Genomic DNA, 22,406 nt, shown 5'->3' on the forward strand with positions numbered 1-22,406 from the left:
CGCCAGCGGCTTTTGGCTGCTCAGCCATCGAACAAAGACGGTGGTCACGGCATCGCGCGGCGCTTTCAGATGCGCTTCCGCGGCCGTCTGGAATGCTCTCTTCCTTCCGACAGAAAGCCACTGGGAGCTATGCACTTTAAAATTATCTAGATTGAAAACTAATTTCTTTAGAATTGCTTTTTTGGGTTTAGTTTGGTGTCTTTCCTCCCCGCACCTCGGATTAGCACGGGTGGCTACGTACGGTGTGAAAGAAGTTCACCGTGCATACATACACCTACACGCGCACCTGCAACTAGCACGGCTGGTTTACGTAGGGCGCGAAAGAAGTTCAACGTACGTACATTCCGACCGGCGTAAGTGGGGCGGTGCTCCCACTCCGTGACCAGGCCGTTCTGTTATTCCGCGCGTCGCCCGCCCCCTCCACGTCTGAAGCCGCCGCCCTCTTCCCCCTCTCGTCCCTTGGGTTCCCGCTCCAGGAGGAGGCCGAGAAGAAGGACGAAGATAAAGAGAAGGAGAAGGACAAGGAGGAGAAGAAAAAGAAGGAGCCGGAGCCGACGTCGGAGCAGCTGGAGAACCCGGCGCGCGTGATGCCAGCGCAGCTCAAAGTTCTCAGCATCGTGGAGGGCAGCCGCTACCAGCCCTTCAAGCAGGCGAGTGGCGGCACGCGTGGGCACGCGTGTTCGTGTGTTTGTGTGAACGTGCTGGCATACGCTCATACGCTCGTGTGTGCGTACGTGTGTGTGTGTGTCTCTCATCTCGGTCGGTCAACCGATGGCACCGGTTCTGTCCTGTGACCTCTTGCCAGCGGGCGTTCGACACTTCACGTGGCCTTAAAGTGCGCACAGCCTGGCACAAGCGCCGTGGTGACGTCACCGCCACTTAGTGGTGCTGGCCAACCACCCCCTCGTGTACCATCCCGGCCTTCATAGGTGCTCGCGAATAACACGCACGAGCGTTACAGGCGTCATGAGTGGAAAAAACCCGATTTTTCCAGCAGCAGGCATCGGGTTTTTTCTTTAATACAATTAAACCCGATTTCGGGGAATTAAAACCTGGTTTAATGAATACAAAACTCTGATCCAAGGCTTAGGCTGCTTCCTCGTCGGTGCTGCTATCGTACTCGGGGCCATCGGGCACGGGGTAGTCGTAGAATGCGGCGGGCAGGTTGGTCTTGATGAACACGAGCTTCTCCTCCACAATCGTGGGCGCCAGTGAGTTCCTTCGCTTGGAATGGACGAAGCCCATCGTTGAGAAGTTGGTGAAGTGCGGTTCTGCAATTAGAACCAATTAAACCGGATTTCTCCAAATCTAAGATGATCGGGTTTAATATAAAAAGACAATTAAACCCGATTGTAAAAAAAACCCGACTGTGCCCACCCTTGACAGACGGTGTACGCGTGAGCACAACGACAAAGAATTCCCAACCCCTCCACCACCATAGCCTGAACAGACTTGGGGGCAAGTGTTGTCACGGCACACGAGGTGGGGGGGGGGCACGTAGCCAGCAACCGCGTGCGTGTGCGCGCACGGACTTGCCCGTACCGCATGGCCAGTTGCACAATCGGTACGCGTGGGAGGAGAGCGGGCAAGCACGATTACGCACGAAGTTATAGCTACGCAAGTCAAGTTGGCAAACACAGACGCGCGCGATGCCATGCGTGGGGACACAATCGAGCCGCGCGCACACAGATTCACTTCTGGGCAATAAAATGCGCGTAGGTATGGTGCATAGATGTACGGAACAACGAGGAGTTTGCCACGGCGCTTATGCCATGCCGTGTTGCACTCTGCGGCGTGGTGAATGGCTCGTAACAGGCGCTCTTTGACGGAGAAAGGAGATAGTGGGTGAACTGACCAAGATACGTACATACACCCACACACGCACACATACGTACATACACCCACACACGCACACATACGTACATACACCCGTACACGCACACATACGTACATACACCCACACACGCACACATACGTACATACACCCGTACACGCACACGTACGTACATACACCCCACACACGCACACATACGTACATACACCCACACACGCACACATACGTACATACACCCACAACGCGCACAGCATACGTACATACACCCACACACGCACACATACGTACATACCCCACACACGCACACATACATACGTACATACACCCACACACACGCACGTACATACACCCACATACGTACGCACAGCACACATACGTACATACACCCACACGCACGTATACGTACATACACCCACACATACGTACATACACCCACACACGCACACTTTCGTACATACACCCACACACGCACACATACGTACATACACACGCACACATACGTACGCACGCACGCATACGTACATACACCCACACACGCACGTATACGTACATACAAAGACAAAGATCCCCCGTATAGCCTTAACAGACTGTAGGGGCAAGTGCTATTAGCGAGCACCTATGAAGGCCGCAACGGCACACAAGGGGTGGGTGGCCAGCACCACGCCCGACCCGCCTTTGTCTCCCCAGTGGCGATGTTTACACACCGCACCAGGTACTCATTTAAGGCTGAGTCGACCTAGGGGAGGCCCAGGACCGGTTCAGATAATCGTCACTGGTGTTAGCCGTGAGCGGGAATCGAACCCGGGTCGCCAGGTCATAGCGCAGCGCGCTAACCGCTACACTACCGCTCCCCACTACGTACATACACCCAACACCCACACATACGTACATACACCCACACGCGCACACATACGCACATACACCCACGCACGCACGCACGCATACGTACATACACGCACACATACGTACATACACCCCGCACCCGCACACGCACACATACGAGAACCAATGACCAGATCGGCCAGAACGCGCCCCATCTCATCGGATCATCGAGGCTCAGCAGGACAGATGGGCGACCACCAGCGTGCATGAAACGGGCTTTGAAGGCGGCTGCCTGCTGCTGCGCTGCGGGTCTACGTTGTCACGAGCGGGGACAGAATGCCATCGTTGTACTTTACTGCGCTGTGCTCCGTCTGCGCTCCACGCCATCGCCAAACCCCGGAAGCCACCAAGCACGGTTGATGGTGCCTCCAAATAACCCACCCGCGACCCCCCCCCCCCCCCCCCCCCCGTCATCCATTGACAAAAAATAAGGGGCCGTACGCAATCACACATTACCCACTGATGCGGACGCGTAGCCCCGCGCTGCGTGCACATCACCTCCCCGTTTGGCAAAGCGCGGGCTTCGGGGACGCATTGAGAAAGGTGGATCGTAACTGATGAACAACGCCAGCAGTTTGATGCATGGACGCAGATTTATTTTGTCTATATTATTTTCATTCCACGCATTTATCAATCCATACGTGCGCTCGTGCGTCCTTTTCATTCCACCGCCGCGGCCCTTTCCGCGCGTCTAATCGCGGTCCGTTTCGGGCGCCCACCCATCTCACATCTAATATTCACTCGTGTGCCGTCACGCGCGAACGTAATGTTATGGCCCGCTAATTTGTCAGTTCACACACGACTGTAGCCACGCGTGCGTCTCTCGGCATACTTATCTCTGCTCGTATTTAATACATCCGTCGCATATATAGGTGGCCGTGGTGGTGGGGGTTGGGGGTTATCTGTCGGGGCACCAAAACAGATAAATAAATATCATCGTCGTCCGCCACGATCAATCCACCGCTGGCTGCAAAACCCTCACAAAGTTTCTGCCACCTCTTGTGATCTTGCAATGCGAGACTGTGGATGGATATCGCGCGTTAGAATCGCTAGCGCACCAACGCGCATCACTTTGTACGCATTGCAGCGATTGGCGATGGCGTCGTACACTTCCTCGTATCATATTTTGCTACTGGCAAATGAGGTTCCAATGGTGTAAATGCTTACCCCGAGCTCTCATACTCTGATGGTGCATTGTCTTTAAGTTGTGCGCCTTTTGGCGTCATCTGGTTCAACACCATGTGAGACTAGGCTCTAAGGAAAGCTGTCTCGGGTGTGGACCAATCAACTTCAAGGACAGTGCAAACATCAGAGTTGTGTTTTTTTTTGCATTCCGACCGCAGGTATTGTGGTCTATGCAAACATGACTCCTTGTAAAAAAAGGTGTAAGTTTTATTGCCAGATAAAAGGGTAAAAAAAAACAATTATCACACTTCCTCGTGTTCGCGAGCAGATACACCAATCGGTCAATATCGGCCCGTTTTTCCGAACTGAATCTGGTCGCGGGGGGGGGGGGTGGGGGGGGGGCAGCGACTCCACCAAGGCCTTCCATCCTACCCCGTCCTCCGCCAGCGGCATCAACCGTGGTTCCCGGATCGCCGGTGTCTCCTCGGCCAGGTGCGCCACCACCACCTGGTCTATCCAGCGCAAGGTCGAAGGCGGCCTCTGGGTATTTTTGCCCGGAGGACGTAACAATGATGGCAGCACGGAATTCACAGGGACCCCTCTTGTCAATCCACCGCTGGATTTAAAGCTTTCGTGACTGCAGGGATTCATCTTCTTGGTTCTTTCGGTAAAGTCACGTAGAATGGAAATAATAAAATAATAAAAATAATACATAATAACATTTCGATTTAAAGCTTTCGTGACTGCAGGGATTCATCTTCTTGGTTCTTACGGTAAAGTCACGTAGAATGGAAATAATAAATAATAAAACATAATAAAATTTCGATTTAAAGCTTTCGTGATTGCAGGGATTCATCTTCTTGGTTCTTACGGTAAAGTCACGTAGAATGGAAATAATAAAATAATAAACATAATAAAATTTCGATTTAAAGCTTTCGTGACTGCAGGGATTCATCTTCTTGGTTCTTTCGGTAAAGTCACGTAGAATGGAAATAATAAAATAATAAAATAAAACATAATAAAGTTATTTATTTTATTGTTTATATAATAAAATTATAGTATATAATAATAAAATATAATAGTAAAGTCATTTACTTTATTATGTTTATTTTTATTATTTCCATTCTACGTGACTTTTACCGAAAGAACCAAGAAGATGAGTTCCCTTTGCTCAAGCCGTGTCGGTCGTATGGGGGGGGGGCGGGCGGGTTTGACCATACTTTACCATCCGCTTACCGCACGCGGCTTAATTGGCGCACGAATCTTGCGTCGTCGTCAATAACTTTAGTTTTAGGGGCGTTTTTCTCCAACTTGCCACCAATTTGAGCTTACGGAAGCGCGCCACTGAGAGGTCTCCTTGTAAGCGCGTTCATCGTACCAGAGGTGGAGAAACGCAGCGGACGTTCATCACTCCGCTACACCCTGCCGCAACGTCTGTGCTGTGGCCCACCACCACCAACCACAGCGACCAGTGCCGGGGGGGGTGGGGGCGGTGGTGAAGTAATGGGGAAAGACCCACACGGCGCAGGGGGGAGGCCCTCCTCATCCAGCAGTGGATTGACAATGGGCACGTACGTGTAGTTTGTGCTTTTGGTGACATCATCCTTTACCTCGGAAAGATATCAAAATCCTTGGACACTTTAGGACCGAGGGGTTAATGCAGTGGGTTACGTGAGCAGTCTCTTCGATGACGTTACGCACGTAATTCGAGCGGATTAATTAAAAGTAGGGGCATATAAAGATAAATGCATGCTACAAATGGTCTGGGCAACTGCCAATTCAATTCTGTATTTTTTTTTTGCACGCGAAATGTAAACCATCGTCTGCGCGTGTGCCTTGCCGTGACGTGGGTGTCGCGGTATTAGCCGATGGGGGGGGGGGGGGCCCGGCGTTTAGCCGCGGGCGCGCGCGCACGTTACTTAGTATTCACAGCCTAACGCACGTTACGGCCACAAGACTTGGTGGTAATCTGGCGTGAGAAATTGTAGATTAAGTGGCGGCGCCACGCTTGCGTGCCCGGGCAGTGTTTTTTTTTAGCAGCTACGACACCCCCCGCTTCCTTAAAGCGGTGTCATCAAAAATGTTATATGATTGTAAATGTCCCTACGTTGAACTTCTTTCGCACCGTACGTAGCCAAGCGCGCTAATTGGAGGTGCGGGGGAAGCACACCAAACGAAGCACAGAAAGGAGGTAAACTGTAGACGTGGCATGGGTAGGCAAAGTGGCGAGCGGACACGGCCGTAGCGCTTTCGGATGCGTTTCTGTGGCCGTCTGGAACTCTCTTCCTTCCGATATTAGGAAGCCACTGGAGTTATACACTTTTAAATAATCTAGATTTGAATCTCATTTCTTTAGAACTGCTTTTTATGTTTACTTTGTTGTCCTCCCCCGCCTTCGATTAGCACAGTTGGCTACGTACGATGTGAAACAACCTCAACATACATACGGACATCATCTTCTTTTATTTGAATCGCTGATTCGGACAGAGCCGGTTGAAATTAAACCCCATGTACATATGCAGCTGTTTTTTTTTTATCCGCTGCTCGATGATGAGAGTCTCTCCACCCCCCCCCCATCCCCCTAAAGCCGGGCGGGCAGTGGCAGTTATTTGACCATACTTCACCGCGCTGGTCAGTTGCATCTTGGTGAAGGTGGGGAGCATAGACTTTGAAGCAGAGTACAGCACAACAGACGTTGCCACACACTGCCCACCGCTGACAACGGAACCCGCACAAAAGCCGACAGCAACCTGCGTTACGCACGGTGGCGGTGGTGGCGGCGATCACCCTTGAGGTACTATCCCTGGTGGTGTTGTTGTTGGCGGTGGTGGCGGCGATCACCCATTGAGGTACTATCCCTGGTGGTGTTGTTGTTGGTGGTGGTGGGCGATCGCCCATTGAGGTACTATCCCTGGTGGTGTTGTTGTTGGTGGTGGTGGTGGCGATCGCCCATTGAGGTACTATCCCTGGTGGTGTTGTTGTTGGTGGTGGTGGTGGCGATCGCCCATTGAGGTACTATTCCTGGTGGTGTTGTTGTTGGTGGTGGTGGGGGCGATCGCCCATTGAGGTACTATCCCTGGTGGTGTTGTTGTTGGTGGTGGTGGCGGCGATCACCCATTGAGGTACTATCCCTGGTGGTGTTGTTGTTGGTGGTGGTGGTGGCGATCGCCCATTGAGGTACTATCCCTGGTGGTGTTGTTGTTGGTGGTGGTGGTGGCGATCGCCCATTGAGGTACTATCCCTGGTGGTGTTGTTGTTGGTGGTGGTGGTGGCGATCGCCCATTGAGGTACTATCCCTGGTGGTGTTGTTGGTGGTGGTGGCGATCACCCATTGAGGTACTATCCCTGGTGGTGGTGGCGGTGGTGGCGGCGATCGCCCATTGAGGTACTTATCCCTGGCCCGACGTTGCTAAGCTTCCATTGTGGATGATTTGCTCATGAGCCAAGAGGAAAAAAAAAAAGGTCAGGGCAGAAAATACTTTTGCGGTTGTCATCTTTAATGAACACGGCCTTAAGACTGGGAAAAAAAAAAGGTAACAAGGTCACATTTACAAGCGGCGGCTTCTTCCGAGCGGAGAGCGAGAGAGCGGCAGCGGACGGGCGACTTGACGTCCGGAGATGGCTTGACACGCGGAAAAAACCACCGTGAAATGTGGGACCAAACCAAATTACGAACGGTTGTTCGCGGGCAGAGCGTTCGGTAACGGACCGACCGTGACGGCGTGACTTGTGGAAATCTGTTCCCGTTACTCCCACTCACCCCCCCCACAGAGGCCTGGGATCTGCTTGGCCCATCGTCGTCATTCTGTAGTCGATTATTCAATTTTCCACAGTAGGCACTGTGCCTAGGGCCTTCTCACTCACCCACTCACCATCTCACCCATTCACTCATTTACTCACTCATTCATCCATTCACCCACCCACTCACTCATTCACCCACTCACTCATTCACCCACTCTCTCACTCACCCACCCACTCATTCACCCACTCTCTCACTCACCCACCCACTCACCCACTCACCCACTCACTCACCCACCCACCCACTCACTCACCCACCCATCCACTCACTCATTCACCCCACTCACTCACCTCATTCACCCACTCACTCACTCACCCATCCCCCCACTCACCCACTCACTCACCCACCCACTCACTCATTCACCCACTCACCCACTCACTCACCCACCCACTCACTCACTCACCCACCCATCCACTCACTCATTCACCCACTCACTCACCCACCCACTCTCTCACTCACCCACCCACTCACCCACTCACTCACCCACCCACTCACTCATTCACCCACTCTCTCACTCACCCACCCACTCATTCACCCACTCTCTCACTCACCCACCCACTCACCCACTCACTCACCCACCCACCCACTCACTCACTCACCCACCCATCCACTCACTCATTCACCCACTCACCTCACTCATTCACCCACTCACTCACTCATTTCACACCACTCACTCACTCACTCACCCACCCACTCACCCACCACCCACCCACTCACCCACCCACTCACCCACCCACCAGGGGCGTATTATCCAATAGACCACAGTAGACACTGTGCGTAAGGCCTACGAAAACAAATGGGCGGTCGAAACAAAAAAAATTGGACCATGTTTTTGTGTTTGTATAAACAAATTTAACAAAGATATCAATGAAAATGAACAGCATCCTTTAAAATGCGTCATCCGATATAGTAAGCATAGTCATAATCATCGTAAAATAGTAAAATTCATAGTAAAAAGTTGTTGACATTTTCGCTTACAATATTTTTAGGCTTACCGTGGTTTTTTTCTTCAATTTCAAATTCAATCTACTTATCTGCTGCACACAGCGCGCTCCCATAGAATGAGGGTACAGACTAAATAAAGAACGTATCGGCAGTCACGACATCTGTCCAGCGGCCGAAGTACGAAGTACCGCGTGAAACAAGCGGAGTGACAGTGGCAGGTAGTAGTAGTAGTGACATGGGGCAGCAGTAGCAGCCTGTAGGAAGTTATCACTGAAGGCCTACGAAACACATGTGCCTAGGGCCTACAAGAACATTAATCTGGCCCTGTAGGCAATGCTGTGGGAGAGACTTTCCCTCCTCCCCCCCACCCAAGATGAATATTGAATTGACGATGGTGGAGCCCAGAGCAACTTGCCTTTTCTTTTTAAATCCTTTATATTAAGTTCGCTTGCTTGCTTAGGACCGTGCAAATCTTTCGGTCGTTTTTTAACCCACTTCCCGTTATCCAATCGAGCTGACATTTTGCACACAGACTCGTTGTGCGTGACAATGAATTTTCGTGAAGTTTTTTTCCAAAATTTTACACTGTTTAGGGAACTTTTTTAAAATATTTATTTACCAATTGGTTAATGCTGGCACACAATCATCTGACCCATAGGTGGTAGCCATCTCAAACCAGAGGACGAGAGGACTCTAGCCGCCCCAATGCCACGCATATAAAGGATTTATAGTGAAAAACTTTGTTTTTACGGGTTAATTTTTTAAGCGTGGAGACGCTGGAAGTTTTTGACACTGAGAAACGTTGGTGACGGTCTCCATTTTTTTTATTTTGTTATGCAGGGTGCTTAAATTTTTTTTTAATACTTCTGAGAATTTGCAACAGTACCACAAGTGTGCCTCTGGGCTCTAGAGACCACCTGGAGAAGATTCCAGGCACGCATTGACAACGATGGCGAACAAGTGTAGACTCTGACTTTTTGAAGCTATTAACATTACACTTGTTAACATGTCACAGTGTAAAAACGATAGTCTCATATAAGTGTCAACATTTTTTTGAAGCACCCTGTACATCCGTTCTGAAGAAGGGCCTTTAAACACCAATATACGCTGATGTTCATCCTTGTTTTTCGGTGTAAATGCAGTTGTCGGTGGATGACGGTGGTAAAGTCTTCTAGCCAATGCATTTTAGCCTTTTTTTATTTTTACATATATATTTTTTTACCGCTGCTAACATTGTCTTCGAAGCGAACATTGTATTTGAAGTTTATGGAATACATCGCGTGAGGATTTCATTCGGTTCTTTCCTACGTAACACGCCAGACGTGTTCTGAGCGTTCAACTGGTGATGCAAATTTACACGTCTATTGAAGCTCCGACTGCTTTAATTCGTACCCGGTGGGTTTAGAAGGCATTTACTCGAGCACCTGTTTGCTATTTGGTGGATGCTGAAGACCCCGTGACACATCACTCGTACAGCGTCCCATTACCTTTGCCTGCTGTTTCCGGGGCCCAAAATGACACGTGTGTAAATGAGATGTACAAATCACCGGTAACAATAATCGCAACGCTTATTTCACGGGGAACTCACTTGTCATTCCAGGTCGTATTTGGTGGGGGGGGGGGGGGGTTGACCATACTTCACCACGCTTCTCGGTGTATCCCATTATACAGCTGCTGTTCACCCCGAGCTCGAAATGCTCTGATACATCTGGCATTGGCCTTGTACTGGTCGCCTTTCTGCGTTGCTCTCTGCTCTGACACTGGTGGTGAGACGAGGCCATAAAGAAGGCAGCTGTCTCTGGTGTAGGCCAATCAGTTTCAAAGACAACGCATTTATTATCAGAGCCACGTGTTTGTTTGCATGTTCACCACAAGCACTGTGTGAAATTTTGATTTAAAGCTTTCGTGACTGCAGGGATTCATCTTCTTGGTTCTTTCGGTAAAGTCACGTAGAAGGGAAGTAATAAAATAATAAAAATAATAAAAATAAAACATAATAAAATTATTCTCACGACGTTTCGGCCACAACGCAAGCAGCCGTCCTCGGGTGAAAACCAGGTCCGTCGAGGCGACAGAGTCTGAATGAAACAGCACACGAGCTTGGAGCATATATATAAGCTGGGCGCATTGACAAAGGAATTTGCATATCAAGAGGAATTTAGCATATTTATGGGAAGTGCAGGAATGTGATTAGTGATTAGTACTGCATATGCATGTGCATTATGCAGGATTAACAGCATCAATCCTGCATAATGCACATGCATATGCAGTACTAATCACATTCCTGCACTTCCATAAATATGCTAAATTCCTCTTGATATGCAAATTCCTTTGTCAATGCGCCCAGCTTATATATATGCTCCAAGCTCGTGTGCTGTTTCATTCAGACTCTGTCGCCTCGACGGACCTGGTTTTCACCTGAGGACGGCTGCTTGCGTTGTGGCCGAAACGTCGTGAGAATAATATTATTATGTTTTATTTTTATTATTTTATTTTATTACTTCCCTTCTACGTGACTTTACCGAAAGAACCAAGAAGAAGCACTGTGTGGTTAGTGCGAACTGGATTCCTTGCACAAAGGGTTTATATTTTGTGTTTGAACATCTTAACACAACTCCTGTTTTATTGCCAGAAAGGGTAAAAGCTATGATGAACTTCTCAGTGTGCGTTGGTCAATTTTAACTTTGTTTATTATGGTGCGATGTTCTCATCTTCTGCCAGTCTGCCGCCCCGTGAAATCTCCGTTACTTAAAGTGGCGATTTCTAACTCCTCTAACGATGGGCTATGTTTTGTTATCGTTTCCTCGAGTTCATTCCCATTATTTGTTATAATGTCTTCTGTTGTCAGCAGTTTGACTATTAACTCCGTCACCTGGTATGCAGGAGGTCTCAGGGGTTCAATCCTAAGATTTGGAGTTTGCGTGTCTCTCTCCCCGTGGCCGTGTGGATTTTTCTCCGGGTCCTCCGTTTTTTTTTCCTCCACAATTTAGAATCGATGTGCGTTTAAATGATTTGGTTGCTATAAATTTCCACGTGATGATAATCCACTTCGTTGAGCTATCATTTGTGGCCAGGTCGCTTCTGAAAGAGCACGATACAGCTCAGTAGGCCTTACGTAGTAAACTAAAAAATAGTTTACAGTTTAATTTTAAATGTTCAGATGGCATCAACTTTGCTCACTCATACAGCCCAGATGTTGAACAAAAGTTATCTTGGTGAGAGGTAAGTCATATTGTGGCTCACGCGACCATTTGGCTCATGGCGTGGGCCCTAGATTTAGCAGCACTATACTCAAACTAAACATATTCTTGGTTCTTTCGGTAAAGTCACGTAGAAGGGAAATAATAAAATAATAAAAATTAAACATAACAAAATTCTCACGACGTTTCGACCACAACGCAAGCAGCCGTCCTCAGGTGAAGAAACACAGCTGTCGGAAAGACAGCGTTGATTAAGACGCTGTCTTTCCTTATTTTATTGTTTCCCTTCTACGTGACTTTACCGAAAAAACCAAGTATATGAATCCCTGCAGTCACGAAAGCTTTAAATCGAAACTGAACATGTTTGTATTGTACCAGGTAAGGCCCCACTGAAATGGAGAGCACTCTTTCAGAAGCGACCTGGCCATCGCAAACGATCGCTCAACAAAAGGGGCTTCTCACGTGGACATTTATAGCAGCCAAATTACTCTGAACGCACGTCGATTCTAAAACGTGGAGGAAAAAAAAAACGGAGGACCTGGGGAAAAATCCACGTGACCACGGGGAGACAGAAAACAAAAATTGATATACAGCAGGCGTCGGGGTCGGGATTGAACCCACGAGCTTTTGTAAACCAGGCGAGGTAGTTAACAGCTCGCTACCGCCGCCTGAGCACCGCCGTTCTGCTATTTTAAACCGAAAAGACTCTGCACAAACAAACGTCATCCCCGTCTGTGGCCGTCAACAGCCGATTGTTCTGCGCGCGCGTCCGACGAGAGTACTGGGTCATGCTATGAGTGGCAGAGTTCTTTTGCAGGCAATTAAATTGTAAAAGAATACACGACGCATTGACCATAGATAAAAATAGAACTTGTAGGATGTTCAGATTCCGTCGCCTCCACTGAACAGTTTGATGACGCGTTAAGCCTATTGCCTTTTCCGCAAATGAAACCTGGGCAATTGCAGGGGTGTGATTTCCGTTGTTTGATTTCAGTATGTTTCAGTTTGTTGTCTCAACGCCTTCCACTCTACTTCCATATCCGTCTGTCCCTCCGTTTGCCTGTGTTGACCCGGTCACTCGCTGACCGTCTGTCTTTGGCTTCCACCATTCCTCCAGTTCTATCAGTGATTCAACATCGAGTCTTTTTGCTTTTACATATTGTCTTTATATTCTTGGTTCTTTCGGTAAAGTCACGTAGAAGGGAAATAATAAAATAATAAAAATATAAAACAATAAAATTCTCACGACGTTTCGAGTGCAACACAAGCAATCATCATCAGGTGTGAAATCCACAAGAAAATTTGAAAAAAATAATTATTGTTGTGGATTTCACACCTGATGATGATTGCTTGTGTTGCAGTCGAAACGTCGTGAGAATTTTATTGTTTTATATTTTATTATTTCCCTTCTACGTAACTTTACCGAAAGAACCAAGAATATGAATCCCTGCAGTCACGAAAGCTTTAAATCAAAATATTGTCTTTGTTCATCGACGTGGCTATCCTGTCAGTTTCTCTACCCATCTCTCTCTCTCTACAAGTCTCTCCCGCTGTAAATATCTGTTCCTTTGTCTACGTGCATACACACAAAGGGTACCCGGAGCAGGTGGGTGGGCGAGATGTTATCGCCCTCGCCTGGTATGCAGGAGGTCGTGGGTTCAATCTCACCCCTTGACGCCTGCTGCTGTATATTTGTAGTTTGCGTGTCTCTCTCTCTCCCCGTGGTCGCGTGCATTCTTCCCTCCACATTTAGAAACATACGTTAGGATTATGTGGTCGACGAGAAATTTCTCCACGTGACCAGGTCCCAGGTCGCTTCTGAAACAAAAGAGCGAAAAGCTCGGTCGGCTTTACCTGGTAAAATAAAGTTCAGTCTGTCTATAATTCTATCTGTTACTTCTAGATTTAAAGCTTTCGTGACTGCAAGGATTCATATTCTTAGGTTTTTTCGGTAAATTCACGTAGGTAAAAAATTAATAAAAGTAAAATAAAATAAAAAAATCACGACGTTGTGATTTTTATTTTTTTTATTTTATTTTACTTTTGTTAATTTTAACTTTTTTACCTACGTGAATTTACCGAAAAAACCTAAGAATATCTATCTGTTACTGTCTTCCTCTGCCCATCATTCTGTCCGTCCACCTGCCCTTTGACCTGTTCAGTCCTCTGTCCTGCTGGCTGTCCCTCTCCCCCTGCCTTCCCGACTCTCCCGAGGGCCGTGTTTTACGATCCCCCCGTCGTCTGCCCGTCTGCGAAACCCGCAGCTCTCCATCGGAGGCATCATCCTCCTGCGGGATCTGAGCGAGGACGCCGAGGAACTGGTGGACACGGTGGCGGCGCACGGCCCCAAGCTGGAGGAGGAGGAGAAGGAGCCGGACGCTCCCGAGCCCTTCGAATACGTGGACGAGTAGACGTCCGGTGAGTGGTGGGGTGTGTGGCGCTCGCAGCGTTCACAGCAACGTTAGAACGGCATGCATGCACGGCAGAGGTCGCAAACGGGTTTTGATTCCTTACCCGTACCCGGCCGCACCAGGGTCGCAAACGGGTACCCGGCTACCCGTACCCGGCCGTACCCGTACCCTACCCGTACCCGTCCGGGTACGGGTATCGGGTACCTGATTGCGACCTCTGGGATGAAGCCATGTTGCAGGCACGGGTGGGTTGATTCTAGGAACTTGATTTGTGAGAAGAGACAAGACGTTGGGAAATGAGTGACAAACAGTTACTCACCAGTGACTCACGGTCTACCCGTACCCGGCCGCACCAGGGTCGCAAACGGGTACCCGTACCCAGCCGGGTACGGGTAGCCGGGTATCGGGTAGGGTACGGGTATCGGGTACCCGGTTGTGACCTCTGATGCACGGTGGTAAGATGTTAATTACCTCGCCTGGTATGCAGGAGGTCGTGGGTTCGATTGCGACTCTTGACGCCTGCTGTATATTTGGAGTTTGCGTGTCTCTCTCCCCGTGGTCACGTGGATTTTTCTCTGGGTCCTCCGGTTTTCCCCTCCACATTTAGAATCGACCTGCACTTAAAGAGTATTTTGGCTGCTCCTAAATCAGCCACTTGGTTGAGCTATCATTTGTGGGTCAGGTAGCTTCTGAAAAAGAGCTACACAGCTCAGTTGACCTTACCTGGTAAAATAAAATAATTTATCTTCTTGGTTTTTTCGGTAAAGTCACGTAGAAGGGAAATAATTAAATAATAACAATAAGACATAATAAAATAATTCTCACGACGTTTCGGCCACAACGCAAGCAGCCGTCCTCAGGTGAAGAACAGGTCTGTCGGAAAGACCGGTGATATGCAGCTGTAAAGAATGTCAATGTGACGAGTCCGACAATGTGATACTCGTGTTATATTGACCCAGGGAGTGATGTACGGTGGGCTTTGTAAACCCAGCCCTCAAGCAGGATTCGAACTCGCGCTTATTGGGAGTGGAGCTCTGTATCCACGGTGCCGGATACAATTAGTTGGGAGAGAGTTTATACGAGGGGTGTACAGCAACCAGAAGTGAGGATGTCTGTCTAATCTCGGGAGAATAGTAATTATTCACTTGCAGTGACGGTCTCACATGCAGCTGGTTACATCCCCTAAAGTTTATAATAATACACCAGGGAGGGCAATGTATCCCCGCACCGACAATGCATGTACTAATAGGGTTTTCCCCTTTTTTCTGGCAACAAAAACTGACACCTTTTGTGAGGAATCATGCTTACATTAACCACAATACTTGCAGTCAAATGCGGAGGAGAAGAATGATGTAGCTGCTCACCCCGAGCTCTCATTACTCTGGTAGTGCGTTGTCTTTGAACTGTGCGCCTTTTGGCGTCATCTGGTCGAACACCATATGAGACCAGGCTCTAAAGAAAGCTGTCTCTGGTGTGGACCAATCAGTTTCAAAGACAATGGATAAATTATCAGAGTATTGTTTTTTGTTTGCATTTGACTGCAAGTATTGTGGTTAATGTAAGCATGATTCCTTGCAAAAGGTGTCAGTTTTTGTTGCCAGAAAAAAGGGGAAAAACCCTATTAGTATATTTTGATACTGGCAAAGGAGGTCCCATGAAATGTATGTACTCTTGAGCAACTGTGGAAACCTGTTCAGACGATTGCAATGGAGTAACCCGTTCTGTTTTTGAAAAAGTTTTATTCAAACAGTATCCTTTGATCGCCGCTGAATCCGACTCCTTTTGGAAGTTGCGATTCCAATTTACCCACGAGAGGGAGCCGCGATCAGATTTGTCCGGATTTGGGTAACTCGATGTTTTTGTTTCCCCCCCCCCCGCCCGCCACTGGAGAAGGATGTGGCTATGCTCGGACATCAAGAGAGCCGGCAATGTCGAGATCCTGGATTAGAAGCCTCGCGATTTAATCTCGTTCCAGTCTCGCGAGTCGATGGGTTTCTCAGCTCAAGTCGCCGATGGCTGCACAATAAAAACCTTGACAGTAAATTTGATTTCGCGCTTAATTTCTTTTTTAAAAAATCCAGCTTTGAGAATTAACATATCGGCTCGACTGTCATGTGGTGAGCCTCATTCTCATATGCAGGCCGAGTGGGAAAGTGCCTGCCTTCTACTGGAAGGAATCTCAGCGGCATCTCCGTGATATCCACTTCCACAGGCCCTTATTTAACCACAAAGGGCTGCACACTTCTTTGCCAGAGATCCGATTGAATACTTAATCTCTTGATGCGACACCGACGGTACAATCGATGGGGAATTTCATTTACGAAAGATGAAAGAATACTTTTGTTACAATGGAAAATGGTGCGGCAATGATTGCCCTGGCGCCAAGGGAGCTACATGTAAACTACCTCGTCTGTTTTGCGAGGTAGTTAACGCGTGTATGTTTGGAGTTTGCATGTTCTCCCCGTGGTCTTGTGGATTTTCCTCCTGGGCCCTCCGGTTTTTCCCCTCCATATTTAGAATCGTCCATCGTGCGTTGAGAGAATTTGGCTGCAAAACATTTCCACGTGATAAGCCACTTGGTTGAGCTTTCATTTGTGGCCAGATCACTTCTGAAACTGAGCTATATAGCTCAGCGGGCCTTACCTGGTCACATAAATTGTTTAATTGTTTAATAAGCGTTGGTGGACATGCAAATTCCAATAATGCGCGATCGATGGAAAACACGATTCAAACGCACAGCACCTCTGAATGCGCCTTGTGTAAAAAAAATTATATATGAAAAAATGTGGTGCTTGCATTACCGTTTGGGAGCCGTAACGGAGTAATAATGCCACGTTACCGGCGCACGGTAGCGTCGTCGTGCGTTGAGGGGCTTCCGCATGACACGTGCGTGCGTGCGGTGGCGTTCAAAAATTTCAACGCACAAAGGTGAAGATTTGGGGGACGTGGACGTACGTTGAATACATCTTAAGTAAATATCATTACGGCTAGAAACAACATCAGTAGATTTCGATTTAAAGCTTTCGTGACTGCAGGGATTCATCTTCTTGGTTCTTTCGGTAAAGTCACGTAGAAGGGAAGTAATAAAATAATGAGGACGGCTGCTTGCGTTGTGGCCGAAACGTCGTGATAATTATTTTATTGTTTTATTTTTATTATTTTATTACTTCCCTTCTACGTGACTTTACCGAAAGAACCAAGAACATCAGTAGACCCCGTGAAATATATTTATATATTTGTATTTGTTGTCGTGCAATTTTGGGGGGTCGTTTTCAATTTCCCCACGCGTATTTTGCCCCCTGCCAGTTTATATTTTCAGAAAACCCCGAGACTTTGGGTGCTCTTTTTATCGTGCGATTTATTCCACGGAGGAACCCGGGCGGCTCAAGAAATAAAACTTGCGGGGGGGGGAGCGTCTTGTGAGTCCCGAGCTCAGTGGCGACAGCCGGAGGCGCACGGAGTTGAGAGATGGGGGGGGGGGGGGGGTACGTGCGGGAAGCCGAATCACGGCACGCAATAAAATTGGAATTTTGGCTTAAGATGCCAGGCTGTGTTGTCAGTATCTAATCGAAACATGACAACTCTGCGCGTGCATTGTTAAATGTAAAAACCTTTATTTGCAACAACAAAAACCTGTGGTGGGACCTTTTAGATTTCCCTAGAACGTGCTTTCTACTGAAGCAAACTAAATGTTCTCAAATTGTCAGAGCGCTTAATGAGGCTGTTTATCAACGGAATCTGTGGGGAGATTTATACTATTTATGCTATGTAGCGTAGGGATTTAAGCGGCTGTGCCAAAGTTGTAAGGTTATTTTTAGACTCTGAAGCAACTTAAAATACGTCGACGATTTATTTCCCTGCATTGTTTCATAACGTGGCCACCGCGCCAATACTTTTTGACGGTTTCCAGTTCCTGTCTATTATGCATAAGCCAGCGTATTGTTGAAGGGATTCTAAAATGTAATTTGCCGTGACTTCATTAAGACGCATATGCCCTTGGCCACGTTGGAGCGAGTTTTACCTGGCACCGTCGGTGAGAAAAATTTTCTCGCGAAGAAAAGCCGGGAAAACAAAAACCAGCCCCCCTCGCAAAACAAACAAATCAAGAGTTTGCAAATGAAACTCTTTTCTCGCGAGCACGTTAGAGAGCGAGCGAGAGCGAGCGCCTGGCCCATCGCTGTTAATTTGGGCAGCCGTCGAAATGAACGCGGAGGCGGTGGGTGATGGGCTGCCAAGTGTCCCCGATTAATAATTAATGCGTTGCGTAACAGTTACATTATTTTTTCCAAAGACCAGAGCTCCCGTTAAGACGAGATGAAATCACCTGCCCCTAATTAGCTCTGACTTAGTGTGCCTAATTAGAGGCCACGTCTCAAGAACCAGTTCTGTGTTTCACATTGCTTGGCCCTTTCACCAACGCATATTAAAAAATAAACGTCCGTTCCGAAGGAAGCCCCAAGCGGTATTGTCTCCGCTGGTTTACAGCGCAGGCTTGCAGCAGGCACAGCTGACCCCACAGTGGCAGGGGGGGGGGGCGGTGATGGGGGGGCGATCGTCCCCAGCCCTCCTCCCCCTGGAAAGTTTCTAGATCCACCTCTGGCTCAGCACGTGGTTGCCGGTCGGTTGTGGTGGTGCGCCAACATGTAATCTCCACTACCTTTGGGAAGTAAGATTTGGTGGGTCCGCCTTTTGGCGTCATCTGGTCCAACCCATGTGAGACTAGGCTCTAAGGAAAGCTGTCTCGGGTGTGGACCAATCAATTTCAAGGACAGTGCACATTATCAGAGTTGTGTTTTTTGTTTGCGTTACGACTGCAGGTATTGCGATCTATGCAAACATGACTCCTTGTAAAAAGGTGTCAGTTTTGTTGCCAGATAAAGGGTAAAAAAAACAATTATCATATTTTTACTGGCAAATGAGGTTCCAATGGTGGGTCCATACAAATGTTTAGATTTCACCGTGGGCATATGAGACAACCCATGCTGCTTGGACTGCAAAGAAGCCGGTCGAGGGCGGGGATGTAGATGGAGAGCGGCGACGTAGTTGGAAAGTGACGCGACAGTTCTCATGACATTACACCAATAGCAACGTTGGAATGCAGCGGTGGAGAATTATACTGGAAGGAACCACCTGGTTCCACCAGCCCACAGGGGATTATTGTGTCCGTCCGTTGTGCATCCATAAATGGGAGGGGTCAGGCTGGGTGGAGAGGGGAGGGTGGGGGGAGGCTGGGTGGGGATGGTGGGCTGGGTGGGGAGGGGCTGGGTGGGGAGGGGCTGGGTGGGGAGGGGCTGGGTGGGGAGGGGCTGGGTGGGGAGGGGCTGGGTGGGGAGGGGCTGGTCACCCCGTGGTGCCCTTATAAAACTCAACGTTTAACCTACTCACGCCAGCTTGTGCCCGCCCTCGCAGTCGGGCATATTTGCGGAATACACCACGTCGCCGTTGACCCTGGCCATTGACCGAGCAACCCAACGTTCCTACCAGCTCCCTCCGCAGGAGGAATGTGTTCGGATTCAACATTCCTCTTGCCAGCTGCATCGGGAGGCAAACAATTTGTTTTTAAGTTTATCACCGAGCTCGTCATCTTGCATGCCAACAAAAGTACCCTGCAATGCACGCCTTTTGTGGGTGTTATTTTCTGTCAATAAACAAGCAACTTGGGATTCAACTGTAGTCATCATGAGTGTGCAGCTGGTGTTACTATTGTACCTGGGCCCACAGACCAGAAGGGGGCCAGGTGCTGTGCGACGTTTGTGGGCTGGATCCTGACCCCAACACCTGCTGTACATGTGCAGTTTGTGTCGCTCATCATCACGGTGGCTCGGAGCCGTTAACCACCTCACCTGGTTTTCAGGTCTTGGGTTCTATCCCGACATATTTGGAGTTGTGCGTGTCTCTGTCATCACTGTGGCTTGGAGATGTTAACTACCTCGCCTGCTATGCAGGAGGTCGTGGGTGCAATACCGACCCTGATGCCTGCTGTATATTTGAATGTGCATGTCTCTTGCTCTCCCTGTGGTCACGTAGATTCATCTCAGGGTCCTCCGTTTTTTCCTCCACATTTAGAATCAACGTCACGCGTTTAAGAGTATTTGGATGCTATACATTTCCACGTGATGGACCACTTTGTTGTCGTTTGTGGGCATGGTCACTTCTAAAAAAGAGCTCAGTGGGTCTTACCTGGTAAAATAGTTTAGTTTATGAAGTGGGTTGTAGGAAATGGATGGGGGGGCAAATTCCATGCCGTTTAGTGCAGGGGAAACATGTCCTGACCCCGCATGGTAGCCTAATGTTCCATGGCATGCACTCGTAATATTCTTGACGCCGTGTGTTGATTTAATATTATTAATGCTTGGTGTCATTCCCAGGGTGAGAAAGATAACATTCTCACACGGCTTAGAAAAGTAAAACTTTGCTTAAGTAATGACGGTGGCTGACTTGACCTCTTTCGCTTGCAAATCTGTCATTGAAGTGCCGCGAGACGCGGAAGGTCGGTGACGGGAACCGCGGGCCTGCCTGCGTGCGTGCGTGCATGCGCGCTGTCACGCGCCTCGAAAAAATCGAGGGGTTTTGAAGGAAAATGCTCTTCAGAGATGCCACGCCAGCGGCGCAGGGCAGGAGGAAAAGAGGGGTGGGGAGGCTTGATGAGATGGCAGGTGGTGATGGAAAGGACAAATCGACATTGATGATTGGAGAGGAGGCACAGGAGCATTGTGGAGAAGGAACGCGTGAGCAGCTGACCCAGTTTTTATTCGTGTTAATCATTTCGTTGCGTGTTAATAATTTCCATACGTGTTATTGTCTTTATATTTGCTATGATGCGTGCACAAATGGGACCTTGAAAATGAGATTGGGTGCCTCTGTGTGTTACCTCGCTGGATATTCTTGCTATGCTTATCTACCCAGGCAAGGCTGGCTGAGTCCCCAGACTTTTTTAAAATCCTTTATATTAAGTTCGCTTGCTTGCGTGCTTGCTTACGACCGTGCAAACATTTCGGTCGTTTTTTAACCCACTTCCCGTGATCCAATCGAGCTGACATTTTGCACACAGACTCGTTGTGCGAGACAATTAATGTTCGTGAAATTTTTTTTCCAAAATTTTACACTGTTTAGGGAAAACAAATTAAATATTTAATTACCAATTGTTTAATACTGCAGACAATCATCTGACCCATAGGTGGCAGCCATCTCAAGCCAGAGGACGAGAGGACTCTAGCCGCCACACATATAAAGGATTTATAGTGAGAAACTTTGTTTTTACGGGTTATACTTTTTTTAGAGGTTCTGCCAAAGCTTTTGTGCAGTTGGTGCTACCGTGTTGCTGCTTTGCGTGTAATTACAATCGAGTCATTTGCGGGTTTAGCATTGGGATGTTTTTGACAATACCATTGGGGGTTTAGCTATGGGAGGAGACCGGAGAATCCATGCAGAACAGTGGGAGAACGTACAAACTCCACACCACACACACACTGCAGAGTGAGGGGAGGTGGTGCCTGGATTTTTGTTTCTGAAGATCCAGTGTTGGTTTTGCACGGCCCTGAATTTGATCAACATCTAGACAACTGTGACGTGAAGACATTTTTTGCGTTGCATGTTGAACGACTTTCGCACGTAGCCAGCCGTGCCAACCGGAGGTTGCCGTCAGCATAAAAGGCGCCCCAGTCAGGAATCAAACTTACGCACCCTCTTCCTCGCAAGGAAACGAATGAAAATGTTTTCAAATAAAACTCTGCTCTGGAGTTCAGGAGCATGGGTGTGCCCGCCCATCGCTATTAATTAGGGCGCAAGTGTCATCACAACCCACACGTATGATGCACATTCAGGATGTTGTAACAGGCTCAACACGGTGACCGATGGATTCAGGAAATGTCTTGTCACTGGGTGGGGGAGGCTGCTACTGTCTGGATGGGAACCCACTGTGACTTGGTAACAACAGCAGCAATGCCCTTTCCTCCCCCCCCCCCACTCTCTCCTTTGTATCGCAGATGACCGTGGAAGCTGGGAGGTCGCACCTCACCACCACGAGGGTGCGGTGTGCGATCGATTCGAAGAATAATCTGCAAAAGTTGTTTTTTTCTTCTGTTAAAGTTTTCTTTCTCAGTGTTCGTTCATTTTTACAACTTTAAACCCCAGTGTAAAAGATTGGTTTTTTTTCTGGTTCAGTTTTGTGTAACTTCGGAAATGACTCAAATAAAAGACGTAACTTCAGT

General features: G+C 48.4%; 1 protein-coding gene and 1 long non-coding RNA gene across 2 annotated transcripts in view; both read left to right on the forward strand.

Annotated features, from left to right (window-relative positions):
- Window positions 1-22,406, forward strand: part of LOC133357260 (guanine nucleotide exchange factor DBS-like) — a 408,695-nt gene that overhangs the window by 197,822 nt on the left and 188,467 nt on the right. The gene's annotated exons all lie outside the window — the stretch shown is intronic.
- LOC133357288 (uncharacterized) lies at window positions 14,046-22,404 on the forward strand. Its single transcript, XR_009756948.1, has 2 exons — window positions 14,046-14,203; window positions 22,182-22,404. It is a non-coding gene; the product is annotated as an uncharacterized LOC133357288 (long non-coding RNA).

Source organism: Lethenteron reissneri, chromosome 57 (genome assembly GCF_015708825.2).
Source record: "Lethenteron reissneri isolate LAM-NWPU_2019-01 chromosome 57, ASM1570882v1, whole genome shotgun sequence".
Lineage (NCBI taxonomy): Eukaryota > Metazoa > Chordata > Hyperoartia > Petromyzontiformes > Petromyzontidae > Lethenteron > Lethenteron reissneri.